Here is a 16165-nt window from a genome sequence, read left to right as displayed (position 1 = left end):
ATATAACAAAAGAGTCCTGTTTTATAGAAGTGGTAACCAAACATTGCACTTATAGTGTACCTATACCAACTTTATTCTGTATCCTCCTTCCCTTCCTTAAGTATAAACAACTTTTTCCTATTCTAAGATCTGGGATCTGACCCTTGGACCCATCAGATGACTCCTTGCTGGCGATTAATCCCCTTAGTTAAGGAAAAGCAAATGGACAAAGGCCTTGTGCTTTCTGGTTTGGAAAAGCTGGCCGGCCCCAAGGTGAGGTTGGATTTCAGGGCCTGAAATGGACCAGAGCTCAGGTCCAAGTGACAAGGCCTGAAGAGCACAAAGCCTGGCTCCTCAAGTGGTAGGACCCAGGGGCACAGAAGGTGCTATGCAGTTGGCTGGGCCAGGAGCCTGCCTCAGGAAACCCGTCTCTGGAGGAGCAATGAGGGGGCCACACAACAGACCCCTAGCTCTCTGCAAGGAGCAAGAGCAGCTGGGAAACAGATGCTGAGAGATTCCCTGCCCATCTCTGGATTCTGTGAGCCCCAGCTGATCAGGGAAAGGGAAGCATAGTTGGACTGGAAAAGGGATAGACATTGACCTTTCCACCAGGTCAGGAGAGTAGATACGTGAGAAAAGCAGTAGAAGATGTGTGATACTATTCATGTCCCTGCTGTGGGGACCATGGGGACAGAAGAACAGGCAAGCACTTCTTACTTCATCAGGGGAGGCTAGTTGAAAGCTGCTTCGTAGTTTGGTAGGCCTCAGTGTGGAAAGCAATCTCAGAAGCGGAGGAGTCTGGTTGGTGATGAGTTGGGTCACTAGGCTGGAGCACTGGACACCCCTGGGGGGTGTGATGGGCAATAGGGATGGAGGAAGAGCATGAGGGAAATTGAAGCCCTTGGGCAGACATTTGAGTTTCCTGCAGGGTACTGGCAGGACTCAGGGAAAGGTTCTGATTCATGCCTGTCAGAATGTGGTGGCTGTGGAAGGCAGGTTCGAGGGGCTGGGCATGGCCTCTAGGAAGCACTGGGTTATTCTGGAGCATTTAATTATAATTTATGCCATAAAACATCTGGGGTAGTTTTTATGCCATGGGAGCTGATGATGCTCTATTTTGGTGTTTCCAGTGCCTTTTGGGATTCCTCAGAGCCTGTGCTCTTCCTGGGACCAAGCAGGTGATAATTGAAGACCCTTTGGGAAAACTTTTACCTGAAGGTACCAGAGGATCTGGGCTTCCCAGCTAGCTCAGATGGTAAAGAGTCTGCCTGCAATGCAGGAGACCCAGGTTTGATCCTTGGGTTGGAACGATCCCCTGGAGAAGGGAATGGCAACCCACTCTAGTATTCTTGCCTTGAGAATTCCACGGACAGAGGAGCCTGGCGGGGGCTATAGTCCATGGGGTTGCAAAGAGTCAGACACACTGAGAGACTAACACATACAATACATACATACCAGAGGATCTGCTTCAGGCTCAATATAGCCATCTTTTCAGACCTTTGTCCAAGGTGCTCTGGGGTAAGTGCTCTTGGATATTAGACCCAGCATCCTGGGGACAATTAAGCCACATCCCTCTATTTGAGGCAGTCTCAAGGTGCTGAAATCATCCCAGCTTCCAGGGCCATTCTCCACGTTTCCCCACCACTTGAACCAGGTGGTTGTGTGGTGATTTGCAGAACGTATCAAGAAGCCCCAGAAACTTGCATTTTACTTTTAAACAGGAATTTTTAATTTTATTTTTAAAAAACATATTTATTTATTTTAATTGGAGGATAATGACTTTACAATATTGTGATGGTTTTTACCATACATCAACATGAATTAGCCATAGTCATGTGTCCCCTCCCTCCTGAATCTCCTCCCACTTCCCTTCCCAATCCCCTCCCACCTCCCTTCCCAGCCCTCCAGGTTGTCACAGAGCACCAGCTTTGGGTTCCCTGCATCACACACCAAACTACCACTGGCTGTCTATTTTACATATGCTAATATATATGTTTCAATGCTATTCTCCCAAATCATCCCACCTGCTTCTTTTCCCACTGAATCCAAAAGTCTGTTCTTTACATCTGTGTCTCTTTTGCTGCCCTGCATGTAGGATGGTCAGTACCATCTTTCTAGATTCTATATATATTTGTTAATATATGATATTTGTCTTTCTCTTTCTGACTTACTTCACTCTATAATAGGTTCTAGGTTCATCCACCTCATTAGAACTGACTCAAATGCATTCTTTTTCATAGTTGAGTTATATCCCATTGTGTATCTGTACCGCAACTTTCTTATCCATTCATCTGCTGATAGACATCTAGGTTGCATCCATATTCTAGCTATTGTGAATAGTGTTGCAATGAACATTGGGGTACATGTGCCTTTTTCAATTCCAGTTTCCTCAGGGTATGTGCCCAGTAGTGGGATTGCTCGGTCATATGGTAGTTTTATTCCTAGTTTTTTAAGGAAGGAATTTTTTTATTATTAAAGATTTTTTAAAAATGTGGACCATTTATAAAAAAGTCTTTATTGAATTTGTTACAGTGTTGCTTCTGTTTTGTGTTTTGGTGTTTTGGGCCACAAGGCATGTGGGATCTTAGCTGTCGGACCAGGAATCAAAGGCAAAGTCTTAACCACTGGATTTCCAGGGAAGCCCCAACAGGAATTTTTGAAACCCTTCAATGGCATGGCTTGATGCTGGGAATTCTGTAACAGACAGACATGTCTTCTCTTTGTTTTCAGAGCAGAAGATTTCCTGCCTTTATGTGTGCTCTGGGGTGTTGGGCAATCAGGCTGGCTTTGTCATAGCACTTTGCAGCTGTGATTTATGTAACAATTCATTTCAAGAAATGGTATTTCTTTAAGATCCTGCAGTAAATTGAGGTGAGATGATAATGCATTTTTAAAGTACTTAAAGTGAGATAGGGACTCAAGTGAGGTCACATGTGTTAAATGTTACATGGAGCTGTTGACAGTCAGCATTAAGATTCTTGGCATTTAAGTAAATTACAGGTGAGGGAAAAGGGTTCCATCAAGTCATCTGTTGACATGAAACTCTAAGTAATCCTCTGTGTAACAGCCTTGCTGGGCAAAGAAGAGCCACGCGTTCACAGGGACTCTTGGCAGCTTTTTGTAGATTCATTGTCCATACACGGGCAACAGTTTCAGAAGGAAAGGAGTTCTGTCATCACTTCACTCTCTTCTCTTTCCCTCCTGCTTGGGATTCTGCATTAGGGAGGAAGCAGCCCAGTGCTTCTTTTCATTTTATATTATAACATTTACCATCACAACGAGCAGGCTTTAGGTAATGGAGAGTTTCCCATCCTTAGCCCATGGCCTAGCATTTTGAGTAACATTGTTGAGAATCTCATACAACAAAACATGTGAAATAAATTCTTTTGGAATGTGTTATGTTAGGTTTGAGTCTCTTAGAAAAACCAAATGTTCTTGTATGATACAGGGATATTGTTCCTTTCTATTCTCTTTCTTTAAAAAAATATTTTCCTCTTTTAGATTCTTTCTTTTCTAGTTAAATTTATGTATTTGTCATAGTAGCATTTGAATCTATTTTTAAACTCAAATACATCATCTTTTAAAAAGTCTCTCCTTTAAACTTTTTTCTGATTAGAAAAGCAGTCTATTTTAATTGAAGAAAATTTAGAAAAATGCTAAAAGTTCTAAAGGAAAAAAATTTTTTTTTTAGTTTTTTATTTTTTAAATTTTAAAATCTTTAATTCTTACATACGTTCCCAAACATGAACCCCCCTCCCACCTCCCTCCCCATAACATCTCTCTGGGTCATCCCCATGCACCAGCCCCAAGCATGCTGTATCCTGCGTCAGACATAGACTGGCGATTCAATTCTTACATGATAGTATACATGTTAGAATGCCATTCTCCCAAATCATCCCACCCTCTCCCTCTCCCTCTGAGTCCAAAAGTCCGTTATACACATCTGTGTCTTTTTTCCTGTCTTGCATACAGGGTCGTCATTGCCATCTTCCTAAATTCCATATATATGTGTTAGTATACTGTATTGGTGTTTTTCTTTCTGGCTTACTTCACTCTGTATAATCGGCTCCAGTTTCATCCATCTCAGCAGAACTGATTCAAATGTATTCTTTATAACGGCTGAGTAATACTCCATTGTGTATATGTACCACAGCTTTCTTATCCATTCATCTGCTGATGGACATCTAGGTTGTTTCCATGTCCTGGCTATTATAAACAGTGCTGCAATGAACATTGGGGTACATGTGTCTCTTTCCATTCTGGTTTCCTTGGTGTGTATGCCCAGCAGTGGGATTGCTGGGCATACAAATTTAAACAGCATTCTTCTTATAACATTCTTATAACATTCTTCTTATAATGGTAACTTCACCTCTCATTTTAAACATAAGAAACATCAAAGCCATATGGTACATGTTTATGATTGAACAGTTGATTTGCATGTTAAGGTGAAGGTGAAGGCAAAGGCGAAGGTGAAGGTGAAGTCGCTCAGTCATGTCCGACTCTTTGCGACCCCGTGGACTGTAGCCTACCGGGCTTCTCCATCCATGGGATTCTCCAGGCAAGAATACTGGAGTGGGTTACCATTTCCTTCTCCAGGGGATCTTAATAAAGGGCTTTAATGACTGGATATGTTGGTTTTTTTTTTTCTTTTTACTTTATTTTTTTATTGAAGGATAATTGCTTTACAGAATTTTATTGTTTTCTGTCAAACCTCAACATGAATCAGCCATAGGTATACATATATCCCCTCCTTTTTGAACCTCCCTCCCATCTCCTCCCCATCCCACCCCTCTAGGTTGATACAAAGCCCCTCTTTGAGTTTCCTGAGCCATACAACAAATTCCTGTTGGCTGTCTATTTTTCATATGGTAATGTAAGTTTACTTACTCTTTCCATATATCTCATCCTCTCTTCACCTCTCCCCATGTCCATAAGTCTATTTTCTGTCTGTTTCTCCATTACTGCCCTGTAAGTAAATTCTTCAGTACCATTTTCCTAGATTCCATATATGCGCATTAGAATGTGATATTTATCTTCCTCTTTCTGACTCACTTTACTCTGTATAATAGGTTTTAGGTTCATCATCAGAACTGATTCAAATGTCTTTCATTATATGACTAATATTTCATTGTGTATATGTACCACAACTTCTTTATCTATTCATCTGTCGATGGGCGTCTAGATTGCTTCTATGTTCTAGCTATTGTAAATAGTGCCGCAGTGAACAATAGGATACATGTGTCTTTTTCAATTTTGCTTTCCTCAGGGTATATGCCTAGGAGTAGGATTGCTGGGTCATATGGTGATTTTATTCCTAGTTTTTAAAGGAATCTTCATACCATTTTCCATAGTGGCTGTACAATTTATATTCCCACCAACAGTGCAAGAGCATTCCCTTTTCTCCATACCCTCTCCAGTATTTATTGTTTGTAGACTTTTTGATGAGGGCCATTCTAACTGGTGTGAGATGATATCTCATTGTGATTTTGATTTGCATTTCTCTAATAATAAGCGATGTGAAGCGTCTTTTCATGTGTTTGTTAGCCATCTGTATGTCTTCTTTGGAGAAATGTCTATTTAGTTCTTTGGCCCATTTTTGGATTGGGTCGTTTATTTTTCTGGAATTGAGCTCCAGGAGTTGCTTGTATATTTTTGAGATTAGTTTTTTTCAGTTGCTTCATTTGCTATTATTTTCTCCCATCCTGAGGGTTGTCTTTTCCCCTGCTATAGTTTCCTTTGCTGTGCAAAAGCTTTTAAATTTTATCAGGTCCCCTTGTTTACTTTTGCTTTTATTTCCATTACTCTAGGAGGTGGATCATAGAGGATCTTGCTTTGATCTATGTCGTCAAGTATTCTGCCTATGTTTTCCTCTAAGAGTTTAATAGTTTCTGGTCTTATATATAGGTCTTTAATCCATTTTGAGTTTATCTTTGTGTATGGTGTTAGGAAGTGTTCTAATTTCATTCTTTTCCATGTAGCTGTCCAGTTTTCCCAGCACCATTTATTGAAGAGGCTGTCTTTGCCCATTGTATATTCTTGTCTTTGTCAAAAATAAGGTACCCATAAGGTATCCATTTCTGGGCTTTCTATCTTGTTCCATTGGTCTATATTTCTGTTTTTGTGCCAGTACCATACTGTCTTGATGACTATAGCTTTGTAGTATAACCTGAAGTCAGGAAGGTTGATTTCTCCAGCTCCATTCTTCTTTCTCAAGACTGCTTTGGCTATTTGGGGTAATTTGTGTTTCCATATGAACTGTGAAGTTTTTTTGTTCTAGTTCTGTGAAAAATGCCATTGGTAATTTGATAGGGATTGCACTGAATCTGTAGATTACATTTGGTAGTATAGTCATTTTCACAATATTGATTCCTCCTACCTAGGAACATGAAATATCTCTCTTTCTGTTTATGTTGTCTTTGATTTCTTTCATCAGTGTCTTATAATTTTCTGTGTATAGTTCTTTTGTCTCCTTAGGTAAGTTTATTCCTAGATATTTAATTCTTTTTGTGGAAATGGTGAATGGGATTGATTCCTTAATTTCTCTTTTTGATTTTTGATTATTAGTATATAGATACAAGTGATTTCTGTGTATTGATTTTGCATCCTACAACTTTGCTAAATTCACTGATTAGCTCTAATAATTTTCTAACACTATCTCTATGGTTTTCTATGTACAGTATCATGTTATCTGCAAATAGTGAGAGCTTTACTTCTTTTCTGATCTGCATTCTTTTTATTTCTTTTTCTTCTCTGATTGCTGTAGTTGTGACTTCCAGAACTATGTTGATTAATAGTAGTGAAATTGGACACCCTTGTCTTGTTCCTGATCTCAGGAGGAATGCTTTCAGTTTTTTGCCATTGAGACTAATGTTTGCTGTAGGCTTATCATATATGGCCTTTACTGTGTTGAGGTAGGTTCCTTCTATGCCCATTTTAGAAGAATTATAATAATAAATCGGTGCTGAATTTTGTCAAAGGCTTTTTATGCATCTATTGAGGTTATCATATGGTTTTTATCTTTCAATTTGTTAATATGGTATATCACTTTGATTGATTTGCATATATAGAATGATCCTTGCTTTCCTGGAATAAGCACAACTTGATCATGGTGTTTGAGCTTTTTGATGTATTGCTGAATTCTGTTTGCTAAAATTTTTTAGCAAAAAATTTTTGTTGAGGTTTTTGCATCTATGTTTATCAGGGATAATGGCCTATAGTTTTCTTTTTTGTGTGTTGTCTTTGTCTGGTTTTGGTATCAGGCTGATAGTGGTCTCATAGAATGAGTTTGGAAGTGTTCCTTCCTCTGCAATGTTTTGAAAGAGTTTTAGAAGGATAGACATTAACTCCTGTCTAAATGTTTGATAGAATTCTCCTGGGAAGCCATCTGGTCCTGGGCTTTTGTTTTTTGGGAGACTTTTGATCACAGCTTCAATTTCAGTGCTTGTAATTGGGATGTTCATAATTTCCATTTCTTCCTGATTCAGTCTTGGAAGATTGGACTTTTCTAAGAACCTGTCCATTTCTTCCAGATTATCCATTTTATTGCCATGCAGTTGTTTGCAATAGTCTCCTATAGTCCTTTGTATTTCTGTATTGTCTGTTGTAACCTCTCCTTTTTCATTTCCAATTTTGTTGATTCGATTTGTCTCTCTTTTTTTCTTGATGAGTCTGGCTAAAGGTTTGTCAATTTTGTTTATCTTCTCAAAGAACCAGATTTTAGTTTTATTAATCTTTACTATTGTTTCTTTCATTTCTTTTTCATTTATTTCTGTTCAGATCTTTATGATTTCTTTCCTTCTACTAATTTTGGTTTTTTTCTTCTTCTTCTGTTTCCAGTTGCTTTAGGTGTAAAGTTAGGTTGTCTAGTCGATGTTTTTCTTGTTTCTTGATGTAGGGTTGTATTGCCATAAACTTCCCTCTTAGAACTGCTTTTGCTGCATGCCATAGATTTTGAGTTGTCATGTTTTCATTGTCATTTGTTTCTAGAAATTTTTTGATTTCCCTTTTGATTTCTTCAGTAACCTGTTAGTTATTTAGAAATGCATTGTTTAATCTCCATGTGTTTGTGTTTCTTACAGTTTTTTCTTGTAATTGATATCTAGTCTCATAGCGTTGTGGTCAGAGAAGATGCCTGATAGAACTTCAATTTTCTTAAATTTACTGAAGTTTGATTTGTGACCCAAGATATGATCTATCCTGGAGAATGTTCCACGTGCACTTGAGAAGGAGGTGTATTCTGCATTTGGATGGAATGTCCTGAAGATATCAATGAGATCCATCTCATCTAATGTATAATTTAAGACTTGTGTTTCCTTATTAATTTTCTGTTTTGATGATCTGTCCATTGGTGTGAGTGGGGCATTAAAGTCTCCTACTATTATTGTGTTACATCAGGTTTTCCTTTTACGTCTGTTTGTGTTTGTCTTCTGTATTGAGGTGCTCCTATGTTGGGTGCATAGATATTTACAATTGTCATGTCTTCCTCTTGGATTGATCCCTTGATCATTATGTAGTGTCCTTTCTTATCTCTTGTAATCTTCTTTATTTTAAGGTCTATTTTGTCTGATATGAGGATTGCTACTCCAGCTTTCTTTTGCTTCCCATTTGCATGGAATATGTTTTTCCATCTTCTCACTTTCAGTCTATATGTGTCTTAAGGTCTTAAGTGCATTTCTTGTAGACAGCATATATATATGTCTTGTTTTTGTATCCATTCAGCCAGTCTGTGTCTTTTGGTTGGAGCATTTAATCCATTTACATTTAAAATAATTATTGGTATATATGTTCCCATTGCCATTTTCTAATTGTTTGTGGTTGATTTTGTAGATCTTTTTTCTTCTGTTATATTTCTTGACTATACAAGTCCCTTTAACATTTGTTGTAAAGCTGGTTTGGTGGTACTGAATTCTCTTAACTTTTGCTTGTGTGAAAAGCTTTTTATTTCTCCATCAATTTTGAATGAGATCCTTGCCAAATACAGTAATCTTGGTTGTAGATTTTTCCCTTTTAGTAATTTAAATATATCTTGCCATTCCCTTCTGGCCTGCAGAGTTTCTGCTGTAAGATCAGCTCTAAGCATATGGGGTTCCCCTTGCATGTTACATGTTGCTTCTCCCTTGCTGCATTTAATATTCTTTCTTTGTGTTTAGTGTTTGTTAGTTTGATTAGTATGTGTCTTGGTGTGTGTCTCCTTGGATTTACCCTGTTTGGGACTCTTTGTGCCTCTTGGACTTGATTGACTATTTCCTTTTCCATGTTGGGGAAATTTTCAACTACAATCTCTTCAAAAATTTTCTTATACCCTTCTTTTTCTCTTCTTTTTCTGGAACCCCTGTAATTCGAATGTTGGTGCATTTGATGTTGTCCCAGAGGTCTCTGGGATTATCCTCAGTTTTTTTCATTCTTTTTACTTTATTCTGCTCTTCAGAAGTTATTTCCATTATTTTATCTTCCAGCTCACTGATTCATTCTTCTGCTTCAGATATTCTGCTGTTGATTCTTTCTAGAGTATTTTTAATTTCAGTAACTGTGTTGTTTGTCTCTGCATCTTATTCTTTAATTCTTCTAGGTCTTTGTTAATTGACTCCTGAATTTCTTCCATTTTGTTTTCAAGGTTTTTGATCATCTTTACTATCATTATTCTGAATTCCTTTTCAGGTAGTTTGCCTATTTCCTCTTTATTTATTTGGACTTCTGTGTTTCTAGTTGTTCCTTCATTTGTGTAGTATTTCTCTGCCTTTTCATTATTTTTTTTAACTTATTGTGTTTGAGGTCTCCTTTTCCCAGGCTTCAAGGTTGAATTCTTTTTTCCTTTTGGTTTCTGCCCTCCTAAGGTGGTCCAGTGGTTTGTGTAAGCTTCTTATAGGGTGAGATTTGTGCTGAGTTTTTGTTTGTTTCTTTGTTTGTTTTTCCTCTGATGGGCAAGGCTGAGTGAGGTAGTAAACCTATCTGCTGATGCTTGGGTTTGTATTTTTGTTTTGTTTGTTGTTTAGATGAGGCTTCCTGCACAGGGTGCTACTGGTGGTTGTGTGATGCCAGGTCTTGTATTAAAGTGGTTTCTTTTGTGTGAGTTCTCACTATTTGATACTCCCTAGGGTTAGTTCTCTGGTAGTCAAGTGTCTTGGAGACAGTGCTTCCACTCCAAAAGCTCAGGGTTTGATCTGTGAGTTGACTCCACTTTGCAAACATCTTCTAAACTCCACGTTTTCAGTGCTGGCTCAGACATGGCATTCATTTTTATCTGAAAGGAAGTGAAGTGAAGTCGCTCAGTCGTGTCCGACTCTTTGCGACCCCATGGACTGTAGCCTACCAGGCTCCTCTCTGAACAGCAAATCTATAACCAAGTTCAAAGAGATGTTCACAGATACCAGGTCAATGTCCAGAAAATGAAATCCCATGCCTCCCATGAACTATCTCCCAAGGCTCTAGTAAAAAGTCTTAAGATATATAATGAATCCTTTTAATTAGTCCTGTCCCATCATTACACTTAGTGGCTCCCTGGGCCACCACAGGGGCAGAACCCAAGGCCACCACCAACTGTGGGGATGTGAGCAGCTGGGCAAGCCCCGGGTGCCCAGGCAGCTTCAGGAATCCTCAGAAATTTCACTAGATATGTTTTAAACTTCCTAAATGTGATATCATATTCAATATTCCATAATATACCTGAAGAAAGGAATGCCTACCCAGTCCAGTATCCTTGCCTGGGAAGTCCCATGGACATAGGACCCTGGTGGGCTACAGTCCATGGGGTTGGAAAGTGTCAGACATGGCTAAATGACTAACACACACACACACACACACACACACACACACACACATTATATTGTATATGGAAAAAATCATTAAGATAACTGAATATGGGAAATCTGGAACAGATCAGACCCCATGTATTTGAGTCAATAGTCTTTTTTCATACTTCTTGTTAGTCACCTTATTCTTATAATATAATTGAAAAAATAATAAAATATGATAACTAATGTATATTTTACAACATTAATTAAAATATTAGTACTAAAAATTCCCTTCCTTTTTTACTCTATATCCTACTTCCCAAAGGCAAATGCTTAAAAGTGTTTTTAACTATTTCAATATTTGCTGCCATTTAACTTTCTTAAAAAGTAAAATTTTGAGAACCTATCTAAAAGTATTTCCTTCATTTTCTTTGATTGATTTTGACTAGATAGAGTTCTAGATTGAGAATCACTTTCATTTAGAACTCTTGAAGGCATTGCGCCTTGTATCTTCAAGCTGATGTTAACTTGATGGCCAGTTCTTTGCATGAGTCATCATTTTTCTCTTAGGATTTCATTTTGAAATTCAGTTTTTATGATTCTTCACTTTCTGTGCAGAAAATTTTCAGTCTGAAATATATTATCATTATTGTTATGATTATTCATAATTTCTGCACCTCCACTTTTTTCATTCTCTTTTTAAGAATATCTTTTCATTGGATGTTTCACTTTTTGAGTTGATTCTCTGGAACCCTTGTCTTTCCCTTCTTATAGCTCGTCTTTTTGTTGTTGTTGTTTTTTGTTCTCTCTGGTCAATTTCTGTGACTCCATGTTATAACATTTCTGGTGAGTTTTATTTATGTTTTGGTCTTGCCAGCAGCTGAGTGCTGCAAAGGCAGTCACTGAGTGACTTGGGGCATCACTTCTCCCTTAGACAATTTGTGACTTGTTTGTTTATAATGGGTATAATCTGGCCAGAGTTTGCATAATTTCATTTCTTCTGTCAGTATTTTGTTTTGCCTTTAAGTTGCAGTTACATAAACACTGGGAATTATTATGTGTGTTTTACTTAACAATTGAAGTAATTGTGTAGAATTCATTCCAATGCTAGGACTTGAGAGAATTTGTCTGGAGGGACACCTTAGTAGAAAAATCTGTTAAGATGTGTGTACGTGCGCTAAGTTGCTGCAGTTGTGTCCGACTCTTTGCAACCCCATGGACTGTTGCCCACAAGGCTTCTCTGTCCAAGGGATTTGCCAGGTGAGTACACTGGAATGGGTTGCCATGCCCTCCTCCAGGGGATCATCCTGACCCAGGGATTGAACCTGCTTCTCCTGTGATTCCTTCATTGCAGGCAGATTCTTTATCACTGAGCCACCAGGGAAGCCCATTAGGATGTGCAGAAAGGGTAAATCCTGTGGAGAAACTTTTCTGTTCCTTCCAAGTTTACATATTCTTGAGGAATCAGCCCCAGGTGACAATGAGAGATTCTCAGCATCCAGCAACCACACAGGCTTTCTGAAGTGGGTTCCAGAAGAACTTAATATTACCACCTGTTCCATTTACAATGATGGCTGGAGAAGGAGGCAGACAGGGGACAACAGGATTCTTGGGACAGTAATATTCATACTAATGAATCAAACAGGTGCCAACTTACCTGTGTGCAGTAAAGTCAATCTACTGACACTGGGTTGGGGTGAAGGAAAGTGTAGTGTTTATTGCAAGGCCAAGAAAATAGTATGGGCAGCTAATGCTCTAAAGACCTGAACTCCTCTGAAAGGACATTCAAAATTTGCTTCTGAGGTTTGAGGGTAACCCTGGAGCCCAGCCATCAGGCCCACATTGCTCCTGGAATTTGTGGGTTGTCTCAACAAGTAAAACCCCTTAAAGAATTGTGGGATTGGAGGTGCTGGTTACACCCTTGGTTCACCAGCCTCTTCCCTCCCCCAGTTCCCAGGGGAGTACAGTAGAGCAGGTGGGAGATTCCTTTGTGAAAACTGAGGACTGAGGATGTTGGGTGAGGGGGATGCACCTGATCAAGTGGAAGATGTGTATCTTAGAGAGGTACAGTGCCTACCACTGGGGTAGTTTAGAAAGGAGAGGAAAAGCAATGGTGCCATGTCTTGGGCCCCATGAGTGAGCACACTGCCTGGTAGCCCTTACTGCCTAAACAAAAACATGCTGGGCAGAAGACTTCACTGTGGGACCAACCATTCAATAGACAGCACCACCTTTCCATGTCCACTGCTGCACAGTGGTAGCAGTGACCAGCAGAAAGGGGGGTACTCCCTCCAAATGCACACACACACACACCAATAAAAGTTGCACTGGAGTGGAGAATAGGGGGCCTGGGAAAGTGGGTCTGACATTCCCTTCTCTGCTTCTAGCATCTTCAGACAAACCTCTGGACTGAGACTTTGAACTGAGCACTAATAATTATACTTTCTGAATTTCACTCAGTTAACTAAAAAAAGAGATTAAATTTAAACTGGATTTAATCGTTACTGGCCAATTGAGTTTAACTGGCTGAACTAGATTCAGTCTTCCTGATACTGTATGGGCATGGAGAGCCTGTTAATGAATCAGCCTCGCACTTCTTTCGCTGAACTGAGACTCTTCAGCCAAAACTGTTGCACAGAGAAGAGAATATCTGAAAGACTATTTGGCAAACTGTTGACACTGGTATCTATGGGGACATGTGTGGAGAGTCATAGGACACACACATGTTCTACATTATGGATTTTTGTAGAAATTTATTTTTATAATTATAGTGCTATTTTGTAATTTAATAACAAAGTGTAAAAATTCAGAAACTGATTAGCTTACAGCTGACTAGTGTGATGTGTCAGCTGTACTTGCTGATGGAGCCATGCTAATGAGGAAGACCAAGACAGTCCAGTGGGGTGGGATGTGAAGACCGATGTAAACCCATGACTTCCATGAGCAAATCGAGTGGAGGCTCTGCTTGATAATGTGAGCAGCTAGTACACATGAGCAGGACAAGCATTTAATGCATCATCCAAAGCATAGCATTTTGAGTGAGCCAAAGCACTGGTACTAATTTTGCTGGGACCACAGTGTAAACTAGACCTCAGTTCATTTCAGTCGCTCAGTCGTGTCTGACTCTTTGCGACCCCATGAATCGCAGCACGCCAGGCCTCCCTGTCCATCACCACCTCCCAGAGTTCACTCAGATTCACGTCCATCTAATCAGTGATGCCATCCAGCCATCTCATCCTCTGTCGTCCCCTTCTCCCTACACCCTGGCAAATCGGCCTGTTGTCACTCTGGGAGCCACTGTTTCATGTGGCTGTGCCCTAGGAGTGGAGGTCACCTCAGGGCTGTACCCGTGTGCCCTAGACAAGGTCTGGGCACCCTACAGTGATCCATGTAGTGAATTTTGGTGATTAAAAAGTCCTAGAATAGCAATGTCCAGAAGAAATATAACATGAAAGCCACACATGCAACTTAAATTTTTTCTAGTAGACACATTTAAAAAGTAAAAAAGAAGCTATGAATTTAATCCTAATAATATATTGTATTTCATCCATGTGGAAGGCAGAGTAATGGGCCTCCAAAGATGTTCACATTCTAATTTTGCCACCTGTGGTATGTTACCCTACAGGATACAAGGGATTTAACAGATATGATTAAGTGAAGGGCCTTGAGAAGGGGAGATAAATCTAGATTGTTCTGGATTAGCTGGGCCTGTTCTAGTGAAATCGCTCAGTCGTGTCCGACTCTTTGCAACCCCATGGTCTGTAGCCCACCAGGCTCCTCCATCCATGGGATTCTCCAGGCAAGAGTACTAGAGTGGGTTGCCATTTCCTTCTCCAGGGGATCTTCCCAACCCAGGGATCGAACCCAGGTCTCCCACATTAGAGGCAGATGCTTTAACCTCTTAGCCACCAGGGAAGAGCTAATCACATGAACTGTTAAAAGCTGAGATTCTTTTCTGACTGTAGTCAGAGAAGAATGGTCAGACAGGTGGAACACTGTGGGCTTTGGAGATAGATGAAGGGGTCCATGAGTCAAGGACTGTGGGCAGCCTCTAGACACTGGAAAAGACAAGGAAACACCTTCTCCCCTGTGGCCTACAGAGGAGCACACCTGGATTTCAGTTCAGTGAGACCCAGTTTGGATTTCTGACCTCCATGACTGTCATATAAAGAAATTGGTGTTGCTTTAAGCCAGTAAATTTAGTAGTAATTTGTTACACTAGCAATAAGAATCTAGTATAATCCAACATGGGCTTCCCAGGTGACACTAGTGGTAAAGAACCTGCCCACCAATCCAGGAGATGTAAGAGATGCAGGTTCGATTCCTGGGTCAGGAAGATCCCCTGGAAGAGGGCATGGCAACCCACTCCAATATTCTTGCCTGGAGAATCCCATGGTCGGAGGAGCCTGGCAGATTACAGGCACGTAGCGTCACAAAGAGTAGAACATGACTGAAGTGATTTAGCATGTGTACATAATCCAACATATTTTCATTTTAACACTTGATCGTATAAAAATTATACACAAGATATCTTGCATTCTCTATTTCACGCTAAGTCTTCAAAGTCCCTTGTATATTTTAGACTTTAAAGCCCAGCTCCGATCTCAATTCAGGCTTTCAAAATTTCCAGCATTAGTGGCCACATGTGATTAGCGGCTACCACACCAAAAAGCATAATTCTAGACCCTTAGCTCCAGGATTCTGAAATCTAAGGTTCCCAGCACTGATTTATCCCAGCTTGAAGCATCTGCAGAGACTCCTTCTAGGGTAGCCCTACTTCCAGTGTTCTATTTCCAGCCAGTGGCACTTTGCTTGTGTGTGTACATGTGGGTTAACTCCATGAGCATTTAAGCTGTGCCTGTGGGTGGTGGGGCAGGGCCAGCAGCCTTGGCAGACATCCCACATGGCCCAGGGGAAAAAGGGACGTTTTTTGCAGGTCCTAGTTGTCCTCCCAGCAGGAACCAGCTTGCCAACTGATCTCCTGCTAAAGATCCTTTATCACTGCTCTCAGTCCTGCCGGCCTTGGCCAGCAGCTATTTCCGGGTCTCCACAGAAACCAGTGTTGACTCATGGAAGGTCTGCATTCCATATTTTTTAATTAAAAAAATTTTTTTTTGATTCTAGCTGTGTTGAGATATAATTGAACGTTCTGTGAGTTTAAGGCACACAGTGATCTGAAAGACTCGTATGTTATGAAATGTCTACTGGAATAAGATTACTTCACACACGTTTCACCTCACTCTTTTATTGTTGTTGTTATGGTGGGAATATTAAGGCTCTACTCTCATAGGAACTTGCCAGTGTACAGTACAGTATTGTTAACTCCAGTCCCACACCCCATTTTGATCTGCTTTCACGTGCACCTGCATGAAACAGGCAGAGATAGTTGCAGGAGGCTCTAACCGAAGATAGTTCGGTGCCCATTCATGCCAAGGGGGTATGAGCATTTAGGTCAT

Source organism: Ovis canadensis, chromosome 2 (assembly GCF_042477335.2).
Source record: "Ovis canadensis isolate MfBH-ARS-UI-01 breed Bighorn chromosome 2, ARS-UI_OviCan_v2, whole genome shotgun sequence".
Taxonomy (NCBI): Eukaryota; Metazoa; Chordata; class Mammalia; order Artiodactyla; family Bovidae; genus Ovis; species Ovis canadensis.
This window is presented reverse-complemented; position numbering follows the sequence as displayed.